The sequence below is a fragment of the Chroicocephalus ridibundus genome, chromosome 6 (genome assembly GCF_963924245.1).
Source record: "Chroicocephalus ridibundus chromosome 6, bChrRid1.1, whole genome shotgun sequence".
Taxonomy (NCBI): domain Eukaryota; kingdom Metazoa; phylum Chordata; class Aves; order Charadriiformes; family Laridae; genus Chroicocephalus; species Chroicocephalus ridibundus.
Genome location: NC_086289.1, coordinates 39,424,286 through 39,447,134, shown reverse-complemented (window position 1 = coordinate 39,447,134; position 22,849 = coordinate 39,424,286). Strand labels below are relative to the sequence as shown.

The window sequence follows — 22,849 nt, the reverse complement described above, 5'->3', positions numbered from 1 at the left end:
CATGTAAATATTTCAGCCTATGGACTCTTGGATTTACTCAACCCTATTTCATCCCCTATAGGGCTTTCATGCTATAGAATCAACACAATCGGTATGCACTTTGGTTACCCTCCTCTACTTGGATAAAACCTTTCAGTAAGATGAAAATTTTTAAGAGCAAGTTTCAAGATCAAACATGCTCACAACTCCATCCCCTTTTCCCAGCTAGCAGATCTGTTCTTATGGATCTAGTCCACATCAATAAACATATTAAAAATATAGTAGCATTGACGCTGCATTTGTGGCTCTTCTCCTGTTCTGTGCTTCCCAAGGTCCAGGGTTTTTAGGCTTACTTGGGAGAGCACATTTTCAGAAAGATTTAAAAAAAAAAATCCGATGGCAATTTATACAAAGATCTGAAAATATTTTAATCTGCAAGTTAAATTCCTCAGCATATCCTTTGTATTTATGTTGAAATGATTCATACGTTCCTCCTTTGCTCATATTCTTCTAAGGACTACTAATTTCAATTATTTCCTCGCTCAACTTTTTAGACCTATTAGTTTCAGTGCCTTTCTTACAGAAATGATCACTTTTCCACCAGCTGCATAGCCACTGTCACAGCAAGGTGTTTCAAAGCCAAAGTAGAGCATCCCGTAACACAGAGTTACTTGCCTCTGCATTAGCTCAAAAGTAATTGAAACCTTCAGTGACAGCACTTCATCTAGGTGCAGCTGTCCCTGTACCTGATGTGAAAGATGCAATTTAGAAGCTAACAATTAAAGTCAGAAATTCCTAAGTTTATTTCAATACTTTGTCACCCAAAACGAAGTAACTGCTATTTTCCCAAACTCCATCAATAATAAAGTTCTTTATTTTCTATCTCTATATAGCAATGGGAGCCAACGTGCATATGGCCTGATTCACAGTAGGTGATGTCTTGAGAACACTTTTCCAATCCCCCGCTAGCAGAACGCACTATAAATGCTCTACATTAACACTTGATGTAGCATACTGCTAATTTCCACAGAAGAAAGAAGATTGCTAAGTATACGTAAGGTTTGCACAGAGAAATGCCAACCATACTACCAAAAATAGAAACAAGCTTTTATAGAATAATTGAGGTGGGGATGGAGAAGGACTTTCGTTTCCTGCTTCCATCACTAGCTGTGACTGATTTATTTTCTGTATTTTTAAGTAATCCAGCTATTAGATGGATTAACAGTATTACCACCTCTCAGTCATGGGTGGGTAAAGAAAGTAGACAATTCATTCCTGTCTACAAACCCGATTTTTTAATGCATCATATAGATATTCAGTTTCCCAACCCTTCTGCACAGACTTAACCTATAAAACACCATTCCCACAGAAGGCTTCGAGTGCTTAATCCAAAGAAGTTCATAATTTTGGGCTGCATCACCCCGGACACATGAAACTCCTACTTTGCAGAGAGTGGCTCTGGAAAGAAGAAAGATATCGTAAAACTCCTTAAAATCAATGCCAGAGGACTTCATTTAAAAAGTCATATTAACTGCTTTAACATAAAACCATTAAAAGAAATATAATCTATATTAGCCAGAAGTATTTAAGTTAGTTCTTCGATAACTTTTGGCTTTACAAAATATGCACACAAAGTTAAATTAGACATTAAAGTGCGGGCTATTTTGCTGGTTAATAATGAAAATATATTTCAATATAAAAGTACAAAGTAAAAGATCAGTTTCATTGCTTTTACTGCAAGACAAGTACTGGATGGCATCCCAGAAACCTCTCTCCCTTGCCAGAGCTGTTTCTCTCCAAGCATCATTCCTTTGGCTTATTTAATATAGAGGAGCGAATCAGAGCCTTCCTTAAAGTGAAAACCAAGAAGATCTTGCTGTCACTGCAGTGGAAACAACGCTGGATTTTTGAAATCTCAGACACTTTGAAAGTTTGGGTTTTTCCCAGCTCCCACCCAAGTTCTCAACAAGCGAAAAGATTCTCAGAGAGGCAAAACGCACGAATCACGAGGAGGAAGAAAAAGCACATTCAGACACGCAACTCTCGGTTTGTGCTGCTGGGAAGCTATATCAACGCTACTGCCCCCAGATTAAGGAACTGGCTTTGGCCAGGAGAGAGCTGCTGTCACTGACGGCAGCAAACGGCAAAAACAGAGGCTGGAAGGCAGCCAGGTCACTGCTCCACTGACGGCTGGGGGGGGACACGCCACGGCCCAGCTCCAGAAAGGACCTTCAGTCCCCAGCTGCAGCTATTGTCACGCAAGTACCGAGGCGTTGTCAGGGGCGTACAACAAGCAGCTGTACTATGCCGTTCCCTTAAAAAAGATGACCCAGTTAAAATGGTTCACTCTAAGCATCATTAGAGGAATCAAATTTCTGGGTCTAGATACCTGTTCATCTTTCTCAAGATGACTGATTCTTTAAAGATGAGCCCAACTTTAAATGTTAAAGTCGAAACATCCAAATCTACCCAGCTCTACCCTTAACTTTTCCATCCCTGCTAGAGCTAGACCAGGCAGATGCCACCACAGGCACCAGTCTCTCTCCAATGCCAGGAACTATTCTGTCTAGAGCCCCTCTCAGTATTTGTTGTAGGAAACCACCAACTGTCTCAATACCTTAAGGCTTAAAAACTGACTTGCATTATGGCAATGGAAATGTCCAAAACTATGCTAATGTATTTCATTGAAGAAAATTACATTTTCTCAAGTAGAATTTATATGCTGCAGCTTCTCTTCTCTGAAGTTTTATTCAGATTTTGTAAAATAAATACATCAAACTTGTCAAAGCAAAGCCTACCTTTCTAGAAAATGAGACCTTCTACTTGCCTGTTAGTCATTGCACATCGAAAGTGGTGTTAAATACATCCTGGGCTAATTACAGGTTTCTTTATTAGCTCTGTTCAAATAGTTCAATGCAATGACATTTCAGAACTAACATGCATACACATAAATATACACATAAATATACACACGCGTGCACACACTTAACAGACATTCTAGTCAGCTACTTCAACGTCAAATTGAAGATTCCATTATTACACATTGCTGGGCCAGAAGCTTTAAAAATAGTCCTTGATTTTGAAGTTATGACAGCTTACAAATAGCAAGGCTGATTAAGCCAAATAATTATCAAGAGCTGGTTTAGGTCCACACTCCAAGTTACATACTAAGTAAAACTAAATAAAGTTTAGAAGGTTTAGAGATGTTTTCTGTTGTCATTTGTTTCTCTGGAAATTACTATTTATAACAAATCTTGATAAAAGAAACCCACCAAGAAAAGCCCTTGAGAGCTCTCTGCAGCCCCATTTCTAATGCTGCTCCCAGCAATCGTGTTCCATTATAGATCCCAGTGCAGACAGCCCAGCTCAACGGCCTGCCCCATTCTACAAGTTTTGTTCCGATCACAGACAGTAAAACCTCCACTGCTGCTGCTTGTTGGAGTAACTCCATCCCCTTGAGCAGGGCGCTCAGCTACACACTCGCCTGCCTGAGACATCTATAAGTGGTTGCTGGTAGCAGCAGGACAACAGCATTACAAAGTCCTCCAAAAGCTAATGTGTGTCTCAATATTGTACCGGTGAAGGAGTCGGTTCAGCCTGCCCTCCTTCACACCCTTGGGACGCTCAGTACCTGCTTCTCCTCATTTCTCAATAAATCTCAGACACCTCTTCTCTCACCAGTGCCTACCTGCTATTAACCTCCAATACAGGGGTGACACTCCAACCATGGCTTTTACCCTCCAGCCACAGCTGACAACAGGAGAGAATCCCTTTCTAAACTCTCCGGAGAGACCAGACTCCTCAGGCATTGCTCATCAAAATTAAGCTACTTAAAGATTTGAAGTTTCTTCTCTAGAAAAGTGCAGTAAATAGCAAATTTCATGTTTACCAGTTCCTTGTTTACTATGTTTCTCAAGGCATTATCCGTTACTATATTCTGCTACGCACTTATAATCAAGGAATTATTTACGCCATAAGCCAAGTACACAAGCAGGCTTTAAGACATTAAACGTACTCATATATTCAATTACACAACTGTTACATTTAGACCGCTCTCATACATCACCATGGTTTTGTTGGGAAGCCTCATCAGTCTGGACAGCTGGATTTATGACTCTGCTAATCAAGTCACATGCAAGATCTCCGTTACTTTAACCACATACCTGCTGTTAATTACCCATGCTATATTTCAAGCCCTGCACAGTGTTACTTTTGCCTATGCTCGCCAGGCCTGCCCTTCAGTTTCCCTCTGCTCCCATCTAACAGCAATCCCAAACCAAAGGAGTCCTGTCTTGCCTTCCTCTACCTCCTTCGCTCTGTCAGGTGCCAGTTCTGCACATCAAACTTGCTCTTCATCACCACTCCTATGTTGCCTCTTCCAAACTTTCAGTTCTGCTGCCCCTGCTCTCATGCCCCTCCACTCTCCAAGCTCTTCCATATCTGACACGTCTATCAATCCTCAAGTACTCTTTCACTCCTCCGCTCTGTGATTTTCCCTCCTAATATTTTGGGGGGATCTTACCTTTCAAAAATCCCTCTTACCACTTCTTAATAAGCAATAAGTGCATAATTAGACATGATTGCTTGTTTTGATTATAGTTTGATTGCTTTCTCAGCTTGTTGGCCATGAGGGAAAGGAGGCAGTGAAGTATTTGTTCATGTTTTCACATATTTATTCTTTTCCTTTTAAAAGAAGTTTTCACAGAAGCTGGAATCACCTTCCTCTCTGCATTTGTCCCCCCCCTTCTCTACCTAACCATATCACCTTCTAAACCTCATCACTCCAGCCGCCCTTTTAGCCCTTTGGCAAGCATGTATATCCATCTCCAGAACCGCTGTTTCTCCAGATACCTGTACGCCTCAGTACCACATCAAGCCCCGACACTCACCATTTTACTTTCTACATTTCCTGGATTTTGCATATTCCTGCTTTCCTTAAACCAAAGAACAGACAGCTCTCACATGCCCAGGTTTCTTTGGCTATTCCAAGACACGCAGTCTCTGTGTCTTTCAGGTGAATCCTTCTCTTCCAACCATCAAGAATTTGAAAAGCGCTTACGCAAGAGTTGATCTTGCATTTGTCAGCTTCTTTGTTCAACTGCACCTGTCGGTGATCCACGGGTTGCGGAGCTGGGGTTTCCGTGCCAATGCGTTGTGACGTTCTGATATGCACAGGGCCCTCATTCGGGGACCTCTGGCGACAGAGAGCCTACCAAAGCTGCTCTGCACCTTCGGGGGGGGGGAAAGGAAAGATTCTTGCATTTCTTTAAGAAACAGTGTCCCCCATGGGAAAGCACTGCACCTCACCACAACAGTGTGCAGCAGAGACAGTAACACACCGTCACAAGCAACTTTGAGGTGGACAGAACAAAGCACAGCTGTGTCAGAAATGATGCAAAACAAGGACCTCACCGCAACATTCAAAATGACTCCAGCAAATTTCTTTAGTGTAAATGCAGCACGTACCTAGGAATAGGTTAAACAGTTTTGTTGAACACAAGACTTCTAATAGCTTACTTAATCCATAGCTATTGAATTAGTGATTATTTCCAGAAGACAAAGTTGTTCAGCCAAAATGGGCTTACAAACATTTATCTTTAACCAACTATTGAAATAGTCAAGTAAAAATAAGATACTTAAAAGAAATCCAAGAGCACTACATATTACCAAAAAAAGGGGCTTTCACAGCTTCTGTTTTAACACAACAATAATGTATCAGAATAACACTTAAAAAGAGGGCTATGTTATTACCAAATTTCAAAAGACGTCAAAGTAAATAAGATCATTGAAACAATTTCCTGTAACATATCTCATAAAGGAAAAAACAACCTTGTTGTTTGACAGTCTTTAAACTAACCGTATCCTTACACCCACACAAGGTCACTGAGCCCCACCATTTTGCCTCTGACTGAGGCCTGCTGTGGGAGAGCGGGCAGAAGTAGACAAGTGAATGTGTTCTGAGATGCAGACAGTGTTCAAGATGTGGATAGCCCATACATGTCACAGGTAACATTCTCTCCCTCTCCTACTCACTTCCAGCATCCTACTTGATATTTGCATTGTTACTGAGCTGACACTTCCACGAATTCCATAACAATCAGTGTTCAGAAGTCATCAAGCTGAGCCAGTAAAGTTGAACTGAGTCTGCAAACGGCCAGCACAACTTTGACACTCCCTGACCTCCACAGAACACAGGAATGAGTCAACGCAGATCAACTAGGGTATTATCAAAAGTTCAGTTGTGAGATAATAAACCAGGCTTTAGAAACCAGGGGTTAAGATACCTCTTTTACCTGGAGTAGTAAAACTTGAGCCAAGGTTTAGCAGCAGTGGCCCCAATATAAAACCTCGTAGACCCTCACAAGCAGACAACACCATGCAAGGAGACTCGTACCCAAGTCGCTCAGGTGAAAGACAATATATAAACAAGTTCATGATGGACAGCTAGGCAACGGCTTGCCATACTCAAGGAAGACTAAGTAATGCCAATTCGCCTTGGAAGCTGCTCTGACCACAACACTTACAAGAAGTAATTTTACTACCCAGGAATTTGACAACAGTGAACCTGAAGAGGCCAGTGCAACTCTTAATGTTCCAAACAGCAGATACTCGGAATAGGTAACACACAAAGCACAGGGTCCTACTCACTGCTCAAATCAGATGACAATGAAGAAAGGGGAATGGACTCAAGAGTCATGAATTTTCATACAGGTGAGAGTGTGGGGCTCTGGACATGGTCCCAAGAGTTATACTTTGAAGCAAGGGAAGATGCATTTATATAGTTTGCATCAAAAAGATGACCTGTACACGAATTATGGCTAAATAGTGCCAAATGAAGTGATGTACCTTGATCCTCCTTGCAGAGTATCCTAAGGCTGTCAAGATTGTAAGGTACAAAAAAAGCCCCAGCAGCAAGAACATAAAAACAGAATTACAGAAAACATTCATCCAAAAGATAAAATTAGAGGACAGTCTTCATTTAATACGAGAAGAGAGATACCTTTCAATGCAGGCAGATGTTTCACGAGATAGGCCACACTCCTGGGATTGAGGGATACTTTCATGCTCCTCCCTCAGGTTTTTTTGGGTTTTTTGGGATGGTCTTGTATCAAAATGTGTAGAGACACACATGGATCCGGTCTGCTTTAGAAGGGAAAGCAGCCATAGTGTATGAGATTAGCTGTCCAAGATGAAATACCGAACTGTAGGAAGCAAAAGTTTTAATCAGACAAATTTACTTGTAAACACAACAGAAAGCCAAGAGACGAGATGAACTGGGCTGGCCCCCGTGGTTTAGTACTGTTGGATGAAGGAGGTGTAGGTGTCGTACTGGAGAGTCAGTGGAGCAGCGTGGAATAAAGAAGCGCCAACTGCAAAAGTATGCCAACTCCATGGAGTTCCGCCATGGTTATTAACAACCGCAGAGGACTGTGAGCAGCTCTGGGATTCGTACCTGAGCAATAGCTTGGGAAATGAATTTCCATTTGGACAAAAATTGCACATTGGGACAAATAAGATATTCATGCATGCAAATAGGGATTCTGAATTTGTCAGCTTTTTAGCTGTTTTGCCCTTCGAGGCAGCAGTATAGATAGCTGCTGTAGTGTAATGGGTACTGAGCTAAAGTAAACAAAATGCTTGGGAGCATTAGAAAAGATAGAAATAGGATCTAAATTATAATGACATTATAAAGGACAATAGAAAACCCCTGGAGCATTAAACACTGGGTTTGCTGCCGTAATTTCAGAAAGAGACACCAGAGAAGGAAAAGGTCTCGTGAAGGACAACTCAGCTGCCTTGAAAGACAGTGGGGGACCTAACCTTCTTTCTCAAACAGAACAAAAAAACAACCTCCACCTCTGAGAAAGAAGCCCAAGGCTTACTTATCACAAGAAAGAGACTTTACTGATATCAACTGAAATCTTGGTTACCAAAACTGTTGTGGTAACAAGTTTGTCACTCGACACTATAATATTTCTATACTACAGGAACACAGACCAAAATAAAAGCAAGAATAAATATAAAAGAATCTTCTTCACACCAGATAAACATTTGGGCTTGTTCAGGAAGTCATCAGGAGAGGAGAGCAGCTGATTCTACTCCCAGTTAAGTTACCTTTCCAAACAATATTTTTAACTCTGCAGATTAAGTAAGGATATTCTGCGCTTCAGGGCTTTTGCAAACCGCCTGCAGGAGCCAAGGGAGAATACCCAGGTAGTGCTGTATGGCTCACCTCAGGGGCACTTTTTGCTTTCTCCAAAACGCGCACTAACAGAGGACTATACGCTGAATGTAACAGATTAGTGGCTTCATTCCATTGCCAATTCATATGTCTGAGGTTTTTTTCCCCAGATGTGTTTTATAAATTTAGTAAAGCATATAAACCCAAAAACGAAGCTCAATTTTCTTGCGCATTTCTACACTTATTCCGAGATAAAGCAACCATCTGGAATAAGGAATTTTCTTCACCTTCCCTCTTTTGCTTTACTTGCACTGCTTCAGCCCTCAGCACACAGCAGAGGAGAGAGAAAGTACCGTACCTGCGCATACGGCAGCCAGCTTTTGGGGAAACTCAGGCTTAAATCCAGCTGTTTCAACAGGATGCTTAATTCATACCAGCTGTAGATGGTAATGTGACTGCAAGTGAACACACATCCCAAAGATGCTCTCTGATACCTCTTTCTCTCCCACATAGTGTTTCAAAGTAATGTGATCTCAAAATGCAGTTTGTATTCTACAAAACAAATATTTAATGAAATTACACGACCTGACCAATCTCTTCTGTTTCCATTCAAAGAAAAAGAAATATCATTTTCATATTTGAATCTCTTATTGTAGTGCAATGCTGCAAAGCTGGAGGAGAAATGGGTTTCCAGCCTAAGAACAGAGGAGTTAAAATCCACTAAACAAAATACAGCAGAGCAAGGCAAAAGAAATAATCCACACATTCACCTACTTAGATTTCAACAAGCAAAGCAACAAGACTATTTTCTTTTTTGAAATGCATAATTCAACTTAAATCTATTTCCTGTTGGCAAATTATATGTGCGTTTTGTCGTCCACACAGACAACAGAAATCCAAGATCTCAAGATGCTGAAATCAGGGTTATGTCACGTTCCTGCAGAGAGCTGCACCTACTGAAGCCCTTAAACTTGCACCAATCCATTATCACACAATAATGAGAAATTAGAGGGACAGAAGGTCCCAGGTAGCAGTACTGGTAGCAAACTGTCCTACCACACCAATGTATGCCTGCTCCCCAGGCAGCATTTCTGACTTCACGTGGCTCCAACTCCACAGAGACCACTCTGGGCTTTCCTCCCCAAAATAAGCATTAGAGTAAGATGACCTTTTTGTCCGCTCTCCTCCTCCTGAGTAGACTTCCAATTTTTGCTAGTGTATAGTGGCTTTTCCAAAGGGGACTCCCAGCAGTGCCGAGCAGCAGGTCTCTTGATGGCAGACTTCTGGAGGCTGGAGCATCGCTACCTGCCTCAAGCAGAGCGTGCCTGGAGGGTAGGACTCTCGCCACTGCAAATTCTCCTCTAGCCTCCAGCGCCGAGCCTAACCACATCCACAAAAGCAGCCCTCACAATATTTTAATAGCAACGCTTCTGAAGTTGGAACCAGTTAGATTTCGCTAGATTATTTTTTTTTTCCTCCAATATATATGTATCATTTCAAGACCAACTCCAAGTCAACAGGTGCCGGAGTGCCATTTACAGCACATAGTCCAGTACTTCTCCTCGACACACAATTTAAAGACAGACTGGAAAGAAATTGTGAAGGCCTTTTCTTGGCTAGCAGGTAGCTATACAGATTAGCTACATCATCAGCTTCCTACGGCCCAGACTGCCTTCCCATAAGAGGGAGATTTCTGCTTTATGGCCAGGGCTCATTTGATTAGGAAGCTGTGTGTCTTGCTCTGAACACACAGATATATTACTGCAGTGACATGAACTTTTTCCTGGAGCTAGCTCCTAATTTGTACAACAACTGCAATGCGAGGTATTCCTCCCCAAAAAAGAAAATTGGAAAAAATCTCCTTCAAGACAAAACATCATTATAGCAGTAAGGAGTTTTGTCTTAGAGGCAAAGCCATCAAAATCAAGGCAAAAATCTATACGGATGTAGAACCAACAGAGACCTTTGAGAAATTATACAAAACAGGATCCATGACAGAAGCACTGCAACTTGTCCTGAGGATACAGTCAACCTTAGGTGGCACAACTAAGTAGAGGACATCACAGTAATGACACGAATGCTGCTGTACAGCCTTATCCCATTTTTGAAGTTCAAATTATCAGTGCTCGCTCATAAATTGCATCGGGAAGGTATTAGATGGTTTCAAACTTGCTGAGATTAGATTTTTTTAAAGAAACAGTTTCCATAAGGTAATTGCATTGATGGTGTTAAGTAACAGCCACTACATGCCAGAACTTCATTTTTTGCTACCCCCCTTTGAAAGGCAGAGGGGAAAAGAAAGAAATCAAAATAAAAACGAGAGCAAAAAATGCTTTGAACTTAACACTGAAAAAAGGTCGTGAAGACCCAGCTTTGGCTAAACCTCCTCACAGGCCACTCATACAGGGAACCTACTCAGATCAGAAGGCAGCAACTCTTCAAAACACCCACCGATGAGCAGACGTGTCCTAGCACGACTTGCATAGACAGCTAGCTCAGGTTGCTATAAATCACTTTAGAGCTGGCAATCTCAATCATGGCTCTAAAACATATTATCCTTTTATTGATGCTAATCTCGAGACATCTCTATAGAGAGCCTTCTACACCTTTGCAGTTTTCAAGTGTTTTCAAAGTTCTGTTGAATTTCTCCTCAAATCTTTTATGCATGCACCATTTCCTCAATGCTTTAATCATCATTTATACCTTTCTCAGAACAAATGCAGAGAGGCAAAAATGCAAATATATGTATTTTTAGGTATCACTTAGTGTGCAAGCATAAATACTCCCTATATCTGAAAACACATCTGATGGAGGCAGATTGCAAAATCTGGTTCAGCAGACGTCCCACCCCGAAAACCTCAGGGGGCTGAAAGTTATGCAAGTGTAGGATGGTTTAATGCGCTACAGTCCTCTTGTAGCATCTATTTAGAAATAAAATCCTATTGGTTCTGTTTTGTGCCCTTCAACATAAACCTCTCAAAAAAAAACCTCTCACAGGGAAAAGTCTTCCCCTGATTGAAAAACCATCTAGTGTTGCAATGTTTACTACATTTAAATATAAGTGAACTATTATTCACAAGACATCCTGTTCTTCTACTGTTACGTACAGGTGGTGGTAGAGTAATACCACTTCCAAACCACTCAGTTTTATAATGGAAAGACATAGGAAATTCATCTATGCCACACAGCTCCTCTTTGGATCGGTACTGTACTTTCACCGTCATTATAATTGCTCAGAAAAATAATTTGTGATTGAACCGATTTTTTTAAATACACATTTAAAATTTGTATTTTTCATCTTGGTTGCCCCCCAAACGTAAGTATTCCTCAAGGTCTGCTGAAGAACAGACCTTTCAGTATGAAAAATATTGGCAAAAAATATTAACCACTATTTGAATGCAAGGTTTTCAGAAGTACTCTGTTCATGAGATTCCACAGGCTTTGATCCAAATTGGAAGTTTAATGAGATACATAATTTTCACATTCATTAGGAACACAAAATTACCCAGCAGTGGACTACTCTATTTCTTAATGGCTGCTCTATATTTTTCCTTTTAACTCAAATTATACTTATAAAGTTTTTAAAGAGGGAAGGAAGGAATCAGTGCTCAAAGAGTAAGCATTGTATTTTGGGGGAAATACCTTGCATTCTTGATAGGAAAACTAGGTTTTTGATCCCTTCAAATTCAGAACTGGGCTCAGGTAAGGAACTACCAGCATTGTTCTACAAGAAGAATATTTACAGCGTACAAAAATCAGAGGATTAACCTGCTTAATATAGTTGAAGGAGTTCAAGAACACAAAAGTTTCCCAATGCTATTTGCTGAGCTCACCACATCTTACCTCCTCACTTGTCACCAAAAAATCAAATTCCGGTCCCATCTGCTTCAATTGTTATCAATTAATACTCATTTCTCCCTTTCCCTTCTGTTCCCTCAAGCTGAATTTCATAGAAACGGATCCTCATTAAAAGATTATTTGTCCTCTTTGAGAATCACTAACACAGAAGGCCTCCGATACCAATCCAATTACCAAAAGTCATGGAGAGCTGCCACTGTACTAACGAGAGGCGTCCAAGTGAGGTCACTCTATTGTTAGGAAAAATAGAATCCAGAGGACAGAAAACCTTTTTTAAGATAAGGGAAATAGCAGCTGAGACAAGCTCAGGAAGCTGGGCTTGTCACTGGAGTGAATTTGCAAGAGATCAAAGGGGACAAGCTACATTCCAACCAAACGATCAGCTGACAACATATTTAGGATATAAACAGAAAAGGTCTTCTCTAAATAGATCAGATCTTTAATGCCTTGGAAGGCATTGTTTGCAGGCTCTGCCATGCAATAAATTGATTTAGCAAAATGTCAAGTTGGAGGGAGGAGGCAAGAACAGGAGTTGAATTCTTCCCAGAAGAACATAAACTATATAACTGTACTGAAAAAGGCGGCTGAAGGATTTACTGATCTGCTGGAGTATTTGATAAAATTATTCTCATGAGCATAGTCTTTATGAGCTGGATCATTACTATCTCTCCCCCAATAATTTGCTCCCTTCTCATTATGCAAAAAAACTTCACATCAATACCTTCCCACTCATCATTTCGATCACTTGTACAACTGGAAGACTGCTGTGTAAAAAATCATCTCACACTTCCACTTCCCTGGCATAATCTGGTTAAAAATCTGTAAAATCCAAATCTGAGCATCCCAACACACAGACAGAGAGTAATTTTGTTTTGCGGCAGGACATCGAGTCCAGTCTTATTACTCAAGAAAGTTTTGTATAATCTTTAAAATTAATTAAATGTCTTTTCTGATCATAGCTTTTGTATTCTATACTAAATTCAGTCCACCATCACCAAACATAGCCACAACAAACAGCTGAACTGTAAAACACACAATTAAAAGGTGGGATCCCTGAAAAACAATTCAAACTGAATTCTGACTTCGGAGAAGGCAAAGAAAAGAAATAAATCATCAACTGGCTACTAGAAATTTTATTCCACAGATAAGAGCCCCTTACGTTTAAAAAAAGTTTACAATAAAGCAAAATTGTTGGCTTTACTTTTTAAAATTGTTGACTTTACCTATGCTTGAATCGTCACTTCAACATACCCCAAAACACGATCCCTGCAGATTTTTATCTTGCCTATCTGAAAGTTCCCCGAGGTCAGAAGAGACTGGAATACGCCGTTAGCAGGGGTCAGGCTTGATTGAAAACTCCTGAGCTTTACCATTTACCATCCAGTGCATGCTGCTGCTGAACTCCCAAAACACACACATGTATTTTTTCAAAGTTTCTCTGGAACACAGATGCACCATGTACCCAAAATCCAGCAGGAAGGGAAGAGGTAGCGTCTATCTGGAAGGGAACTGCAAGTCACACATGAGAGCCTTCTGCGTTGCCGAAGCAGTACAATTCCCATGTCTGACCTACTGGCCACAGGCCCAGGTCCTCCTTACAGCACGCAAATTCCCCATGTACCTTTAAGTCTCCATGACCCTTCAGAAAATAGGAGTTTGAAGTAATTAAAAGGAATTTATTCTCTAAAGTGCTCCTTTGATAAAAGCTGAATAAAAGCCACCAGCGTGGCCACGTAGCTGGGACGCTGTATTTCAATGTCTATGGATGAACTTTCACCCAGCATTTGTGTCCACCACTGCATTGTCAAATATCCACCACACTTGTCAAATATCCAGCAAGATACACTGTCCCCGTTTCATCCCTGATTTTTGCCCATAACTGTCTCTCAGTACCATTAATGCAACACGTGAAAGGAAACAGCAATCTGCAAGTGAACGCGTGGAAGATGCCCAACTATGCCACGGACGCAGAGGCTGCATGAACCTCTCACTTGTCAGCAGGTACAGAACCAACACTGAGTCAATAGGGCCTTCAAGGACACGTTAAAAAGGGCTCAAGTAAAAGTAGTGGTAAACCGTGATTGTAACAAGCATCCTTCCCCTGCTTCCACTGAGAAAGGCAACACAAAAAGCACGCTTATTTAATACAGCAAATCCTCTTAGAATGAGCATGGAACTACTAGGAACGGTTCAGTGATTACAGACAGAGGAGGGAAAGGATTCATAAGATCATACATGGCAAGAAAGCCAGGCTTATCCAGCATTTGACAAAATGCAGACTGAAGAAAACTTATTGTTCCCGTTTTAAAATTAAGTCCCTCTCTTACCATCTTTCCTCTTCCTGCTTTATTCTTTTCGCAGTTAAATCATCTCAAAAAGAAGAGGATGCTACCCACACTTCTACTCTTCTAATGCATATAAAATACAGTAAAAAATATTCAAGAGCATGAAGAGCACTTCAGCATGCACTACTTTTCAAATTTCAGAATTAAAAACACCTGAAAAAACAATTGTTCAGCACACCACCAAGAAACATGACAGATTTAAGCAGTTCAATATTACTTATTGCAAAAATCTGCAAAATTATGTTTTGCGATTGAGTGCACTTTTACAGCGTCTTGCCAATGTGAACATTTCGTCTTGCTGGAAATAAGACACCTGGTTTAGTTTACAGTAGAAAACGACTATCTCTCACAAGGCATGACAAGTGGAGACGCTAGAACATAAATGAGTTTTGTGCAAACACAGAAGAGAGATATGCCAATGCACTGATAGAAGCAAATCTGGCCTCAAGCACAAGGGAATGAAGTTTGAAGGCAATAAACGGTCCGCCTTGAGTAAAGGTTTCAAAACATAACCTTTCCACCAAGGGGGCTAACAAATACACAAATACAACCTGAGAATCCTGATATTTGGAGGAGGGAAGGGGTAAGGTCCACGAAAAAAGCAAACTATTTCAGTTACAGTAAGGAATTTATTTGACTTATAGTCTTCATGTTAGTATTAAAAGATGTTTTATGTATAGAAATGACAAACTCTGCAGATCAATTTTCTTAGGCGATCTCATATGGCAAAGATTTGGATCAAAAGAAATTTCATCTGGGAAGTGATGGGCCTACAGCAACCTTCTCAAGAACGTGGGAACCTCCAGGTCCCTCAGGATGGCAGAGGCAGGAACACGTACTGAGGAGGATGCTCTGGCTCAGCTCCGGCTCCATGCCTTGCTGTGGGGCAGCTACCCGCAGGGGGGAACCGACAGTTGTAGGTGAGACAAAGAACTGACAAACTGATTACTTGTCACCTGCAAAAGTAACATGGCACTTTCCATTAAAAAAAAAAAAATAATTAAAAAATCAGTCTGTTTGTCCAATTTTGCATCATATTTCAATTCTCCACCTTTTTTGAGAAGAGTGACCTGTGTTGGTAAAACTGATTACATGTCAGTGGCAACAAGAAAGGTCTCGATCCTTAATTCATTAGTTGGGGAAAGTATTGTTTTTTACTTAAGAACAAAATCCTTTGTTGTATTCACAGTGTACAGGCAAAGTATTGCTACAGAAGAGCCAATAAAGGAAAGACATCCATTTATAACATTTGACAAAAACTGTTAGCCTTCAAAACAAATTTAACAAGTTTCTGTACTTTTCTTCACTATTTTTGAAGTATTTTCTTTGTAGAATTAGATAAGCCCTGATAGAGCGTTAATACTTTGAGCATATGATTAAGAAACACCTTGTAGTTCACTGCATATCTGTACTGAAAACGTGGGAGGGTAAACCCAAGTGTTTTGAGATCTTCATGTGTTGACGTATTTGTCATTAGAGAGGGCAGTTCCCTAGATTGAATCCATGGTCTTAAGAGTTGAACAGCTTTAGTAAAGTTTCCCAATGTTACTTTTTCAGGAAAAAAAAAAAGCAGAGCGAAATTCACCCTGCACCTTTCCCTGCTGTGGTCTCCTTCCTCCCCACAAATAGACTTCGGGGGGAAATACTAAACAGAGGGCAGTCAAACGAACACAGGAAACAAATAGAGGTAGACAACTATCACTTAATTTTTAGAGCAGCTAACACACACCGCTATCAATTCTACAAGAGGATAAGCAGCAATATCCTTTTTCTTACATTCATAAGAGAACAAGAGTTTTCATATTGGCTATGTAAACATTAACAAAAAAAAAAAGAAACCACACCTCTGAAGAATTAAACTATCAAATTGTTTTTTCACCCTTATGAAAATAAAAGGTTATCAGTCCAGACAAACCTATGGCTGACCAGGCATAGCTGCTTTATCTCCAAAGAAAAATATCAATGGGAAGGATCATTAGGAAGACAAAATAAAGCAAAAAAAAAAATTACAGGAAAACCCCCATAGCAACTACTTTCATGCGATGATATCCCAGTGCTTGCACTGTAAGAGATGGGAACTATCTACCCTTGCTCCCCTTCCCCTTCAGTCATGATTATATACCTCCATCACATCCTTGTTCTGCCATCCCTCCTCCAGGCTGAGAGTCCCAGCCTACTTAGTTATGCTTCACAGAGAAATTATTTATACGTCTGAAATTAGATCTCTGCTGAATCTGGCCTGGATTTCATGAAATCTTAACAATGGAGGAAAAAAGGGAGGACTAATTCCAAGGGAAAATGAAAAAAAAATGTTTTTCTACCTCCCATGTTTCAGTGAAGAAACTGAAAAGTATTTATATAAAGCCCAAACATTCAGGAAAAAGAGAAACAGTCAACACACCACAAGCAGTGATGGGGAAAAAGGCAAATCCCAGCTGTCAGGGGAACTACGGGGCACCACAGCTGGGCGTCACAACCAGGACCAGACTCGTACCTTACACCTCTGTCACCACTGGGCCTCTGAGGACAGAGAGGGGAAAAAAAAAACCCCAAAACAAACCCAACAAACCCCCCCCCCCCAAAAAAAAAAAACAACAAAAAAAATCCCAAACCACAAGACAAGTTCCATGAGTTGTTTGCTCTCAGTTGAACATTCGTAGGTCAGTCTTTGTGGCTGCAGGGGGGTTGGAACTAGATGATCTTTAAGGTCCCTTCCAACCCGAACCATTCTGTGATTCTGTGTGTCAAATGGTGATCAGGAAAGAAACAACGCACCGCACCTTAAAAATCTCTACCCGGCTACGGAAAAAGGACTCGTATTTTTTGCTAGTTGTAGCTTTTTCTGTGATCATACGAGTGCGACCTTAACTCAGGTCAGGAGTCGGTTATTACATTCTTGTCTGCTCCCTGACCCAGTCCTGTTTAAACACCAGCTCATTTCTCCCGCCTGTGCCCTTTCATCTCTTCCATTGACTCACCTCTCTAACCTTTCCCTGATAAATCAGTCCTCCAGTCACTCTCATCTTCAAGCAGCACAGACAGCATCCGAGCTTGGAGAGACAAGACACTCCTCTTTTCCCTACGCACCCGAGAGAGGTCGTTAATAGCAATGGAAACACAGAGGAAAAAATAATTACAACACATTATGTCTAAGAGTTTCAAATAGCTGTTGAGCTAAATCTCCGTATCAGGCTTATACTTATATATCACTGGGATGCAACAATAGGAAAAGGTTTTGCGTAGAAAGAAGACTTGTAAATCACCTTGTAACAGTGACAGACCGTTAGGATATTCCTCAATGGGTACCACTCATTTCTCTCTACGACGGACTCGTTAAACACCAGTGCTCCCAAAGGAGAGCAGGAATCCCTTCATACCCCACTTAGAGGAAGCACATTGTTGGGGTCACATGCAAAAATAATCGAGACTGGCTTTCCTAAAACAAACACTAAAAAAAACAGGCAGAGAGCATAAAAAAGGAGAAACAAAACACTGTGTCCCATTTGTACGTGGTTCTGCAGAAGCAGCTGCTGATTATAACTTATTCGCATGCCAACCTGAAGGCAGGCAATTAAGACACCTTCAAACCCATGCTAAGCTAAGCTGTTGCCACCACCATTCCTCCTCAGGTCTGACTTCAGAAAAAAACCTTGCCCTTAGAGAACAATATAGAAAAATAGAGTGACCATGGTCTTCTACCGTATCCCTCCTCCTCTTCAAAACAAGATGATGTTTGATCATCTCTTTAACAAGAGATGATGAATGCAAAAGCTATGCAGAACATTAGGTGAGACAGCAATACGCTCGAGGCACACAAGTGTATTTATATATACTGGTGAGGGAAAAAAAGGTACTTTTAAAAAAGTCAACATTTAATAAAGCAGAACAACTGCATTTCATAAACCAAATCCAAAGTTCTGCTACACAGACATATGGCACATAATAAAATGGAAATTGGTCAGAGCTGCTGAAATACCATAGCATAAATGAAACTATTTTCTAACAGAATAGTTCGCTACTGGGAACTTTTCCTGCCTTTGTATACCAATTACTGCTTAATTACTGTCAGGCCACCACACTTCCCGAAGTAACACCAGAAGGTAATTTATAATACCAGTAAATGAAACGTCTGTTACATCAATAATAAGAAGCATAACTGTTTGTTAGAAACTTGTTTTTAATTCAATAGATAACAGCCAGGAAAATAGCATGATTGATACTGTTAGTTACTAAATTAATCATCTAGCATAATCTAATAATACTTAATAACAGAAAGATTGTTTAATTCTTATGGATGAGCAAAGTGCTGGAAGAAAGATTCTTCGCCTAGATTACAGAGCGCAAGAAGGGTGATGTACTACGGCCTTAGCAGCTGCCTCGTTACCTGCTTGCGGCTGGGCAGATAAACAGTCAACCATCGGAGGCAGAGATCTGCTGGCTTTAAGAGCAACGGCCTCCCAAGTCTTTGGTGGGGGGATCATTTCACTGCAATCACACAAATATGCTGAAGAAACAGAATGAGTGTTTGTACGAGCCAGTGGTTTCCAAGGCTTTGAATCCCCTCTCCCTGACAGACTGAAGTCCCATGCACAAATCCACCCCAATAATTTTGCAATACACTACTCCCTAGGGACAATGAAAGCCAGAAAAAATTCAGAATTCCAGAATTTATGTGAGCAAACTCACTTTCAAAAAAAACCCATGGTATTTGGAATACTTGAGTACCTTAAAAGATTGATCCTCAAATGCTTTTTAGAACTATTTTCTCTGGTTTTGGTACTCTCTTCCACCTCATAGCAGGACACACCCCATTTCCTATCTGAAGTGAGAGAAAATTAAAATTTGCTGAAACCTAGAGCAGAACCAGAGAAGAAAAACTCATCCATTTCTACTCAGAGCTGTCTACTGCAAAGCCCCAGGCTTCAAGGACAGTCTAGCATTTAAGGAAAAATGACTTAATTTTATTCCTCAGACGATTTTAAGCACATGTGATAAATCTGTAGAACAGCTTGCCAACTATGTATTCTAAGGAGGAAGAAAATCATGGCATTAGAGGAACAAACTTCAGTAAACATATTAATTAACTTCAAATCAGGGATTCTGAAACAAGAGCCACAAGGGTCCTCCTCCCTACGGACCGATTCATTGCAAACTGGTCCTATGATCCACAAAGCCCAGCATTGTAAAAGCGACCTGACACGAAGCTCTAGATCCATCAGTATTTTACCCAAAGTCTTTAATGGGATGGAGTAAGTCCCAAAAAAAATAATAATAAAGGAAAAATCTGCAACTGTCAGCAAAACATGTTCAGCGTAGCGCTGGCCACATATGCACTACTTTTTTATAGAGATATATATACACACACATACAAATATATCAATCTGCATCATCAGCATATGCAGTAGAATCCCTCAATGCTCATTGTCAAGATCGCTCAGCATCGTGAAAACCACTTAAAGGTCTCTCTTGATGGTCTGATCTACGTGATTTGAAATTTTAAAATTAGGGCACCCAAACTCTTAACCTAATGGATAATGGCCAAAACCAACTTTGAACCATTTGATCTAGGCAGCAGGAAAGACCAATGAAGTGTTATAGCAATTTGGGAATTCTGATTCTCTAAAAGCAAGTACCATCATTTCCAAAACAGTTTTCCCCGTATAATTTTACTGGTTAAGTTATCAGGATTCCTTCAAATTCTTCACTTAGGATGCTTCTTTCCTCTTTAAAGTAACTTCCATGGTAGTGCAAAACGGAAGATATTTATCATAACCAGTGTCTCTTGTAATTCTAATCGACCAGTACCTAAACTTCACTATTTAATTCTCATTTTCATGTACAAGCGTGTTCAGTTGAAAGAGTTTAAGCCTTGCAGTTTCATCTGATCATACAGGAAGGCACTGAAGTATCAAAAGTGGAAGGTGTTGCAGGCAATTTAGCTTTTAATTAATCTAAACTTGGAACTAAAAATTATTATATGCAATTTAATTTTATGTTTTAATCAGTCTTTTAATATAGCATTTTAATCTCCAGAAGCATGCACTCACATTTGGAGGGGTGCAGTATAAGGCTCATCTAAGCTCTCCACATACTTGAAAACAGGCCCTGAATTTTAATTAACCCAAGAACAACAGGTCAAACGAAGCTCTGCACTAGGGAGAACTGAGGGAAAATCCCAAAACTTTGCCTCACTTAGAACAAAGAAACCTAATTTTCCCAAAAGTCATATGAAACAACATTAGAAATTAAAACCTTCATCACAGCACTTATAAATGCTAAGGGAAAAAAATTCTAAAAAATAGTCAAATTGGAAAGTGAAATACTCTGGCCTTGCTTTTGGGCTGCACTTGTTACCTGCCCTTCTCAAGTGAGATGTCTACTGCTGAGATTTCTTTTAACTGATCACATTTGCTTCACTTTGGTGACTGGACAGTCATCATTAAGACATGGAGAGTGAGAAGACAGGTTAACGGTCGAAACTCCAGAGAATGGAACCTTTACTCAGAATTGCAGAGAAGCAGAAGCTGATCTACTCATACCTCCACCTGTCCCCATTAAGAATCGGCTTCCTCTGCGCCACAAGTACTTTCTTGTGTCTCTCATTTAAGCACACAGTTGCACACTACTGAAAGTCTGCTGCGCGCTATCAAGTAAACATCTCCATCCTGGGAGAAATTTTAGATGTGCAAAACAAATCAAGAAACCCTTCTTGATTTTTATACACAGTTCAACAATATATACCAGCATAAACAAGCAACAACAGCTCAAACATTTAGAATTCCATGTGTGTCCAACATGCAGCAAGTTTTTCCTGCTGAAATGAATACCAGAAAATCAAGAACTCTGAAGGTTTTAATCATCAAGGTGACTAAAAAGGTTTTATTTCAGAGGCAACTTGCCTAGATTTGCACCTGATGGACACCAAGCAACACAAAACAGAACCTGTAACACTTTATGGTCTACAAGGTGTGAAAGCTCCTTCTCCCTGAAAACTCAAGGTAAGTTCAGATCTACAGTGCTTCTTACTGGTCAGCTTTCAGGGGGACAGGGACACCAGCAATGTCTTCTAATTTAAGTAAATCCAAAAGCGAATGGTCCAACCATACACACTTTTATACTAAGAACATGTCAACTAGGTGCTGCCTTCAGGCTCTTGACAGTATGCCGAAGTGGTGAACAGTGGTGGACCTCTCGGGCACACAGTAAATAATACTGTCAGAACAAGAAAAATGAATAGTTGGAGTGTGAAAAAAATTTTAATTGAACTTGATCTGTACATCAATTTAGCCTCTGGGGCAAACTAGAATTACTTGGCTCTTACTAGCCTAGAAACATCCAAATCACTGTCCAGTGCAATTCGTGCTCTGAATCATCTGAACCAATTAAGAAAATGTAACTCTCTGATGTTCTAAACCACCACCACCTTTGGCCCCCTTGAACCAGTGACGCTGCTTTGAATCTCTGTGGATGCAATGAGCGAGGACAAGAGAAGAGTTCAGCCAAGTCTGCTCAAAAACTTAGTAGCTTTTTCCTTGTCTCACAAAAACATGGAGATAAAGGATCTCCATTGCAAGCTTGCAACAGCAGAATCACCTTGTTCAACTAAGTGGGGGTAAACAGAAAAGAGAATTTACTGGATTCTGCAATCTACGAGAAAAAAAAAATCCAGAGTAGCAACAATAAACAAGTCGAAGTAATATCACTCCATCTGAGTTGGAAACGCACATTCCTACAGTTTCAAATTGCTAGGAATTTAAAAGGTGACTTTCAGGCTCAAGTAATAACACCAGAACTACCATTCAGGCATTCCCTAAGCAACATGTACAGCTGGAAAGTGAACACACTGCTCCATTTCTTTACATGCAAATCTTTCTCAGAAGTAAGTAGACACTGAATGACAGACACAGAAGAAACTGTGAAACAGACATCCCTGTGTGTTCAGTTATTTCCCACTAGAAGTTTACAAATAATTTCTCCAAACTAGTCACGAGCAATAAGGATTCACAGCTCCCATTAGTCAACAGCAATTGGTCTTAATCAATAGCCAGCAGTTCTTAAAGAACTATCTCACCCTTAGGCAAGTTATAGTTTTAATCCAGTCTCCCTCAAGATCAGATTCCCTTTACCTTCCCCATACGACGCTGACTCCATAGCTACAGGCAGCACTTCACCTGTCTAAGCAGATTTAATTTTGCCCTCTTTCTGCCTCCCTTCCTATTTACCCCACACCAGGAACTGCAGAACCAAATACACTGAAAACACTTCGATATGCCGAACTTCACTTATCTTCCTATCTAGCTTATGCATAGCACAATAAAAATTCAGAGTTCAAAAAAATTAAAACCCAGCAAGGCAGGTACCTAATGTTAATCTGACAAGTAACAAATACAGCCTTACGGGACAGCCACAAAACTGTTTATAAAATGTTAACCAGGGATGACCTTGGAGAGAGGCAGCGAGACCGGACAGAGATTTCCTTTGAGCA

General features: G+C 40.4%; 1 protein-coding gene across 21 annotated transcripts in view; it reads right to left on the bottom strand.

Moving 5' to 3' along the window:
- PCDH15 (protocadherin related 15) overlaps positions 1 to 22,849 on the bottom strand; it is an 811,115-nt gene that overhangs the window by 368,323 nt on the left and 419,943 nt on the right. Inside the window, exon 8 of one of the 21 annotated variants that reach the window (XM_063340189.1) lies at positions 6,980 to 7,181. The exons of the other annotated variants lie outside the window; for them this stretch is intronic. The gene's annotated coding sequence lies outside the window, so the exon portion shown is untranslated. The remainder of the gene's footprint in view (positions 1 to 6,979; positions 7,182 to 22,849) is intronic. 21 annotated transcript variants of the gene reach the window in all.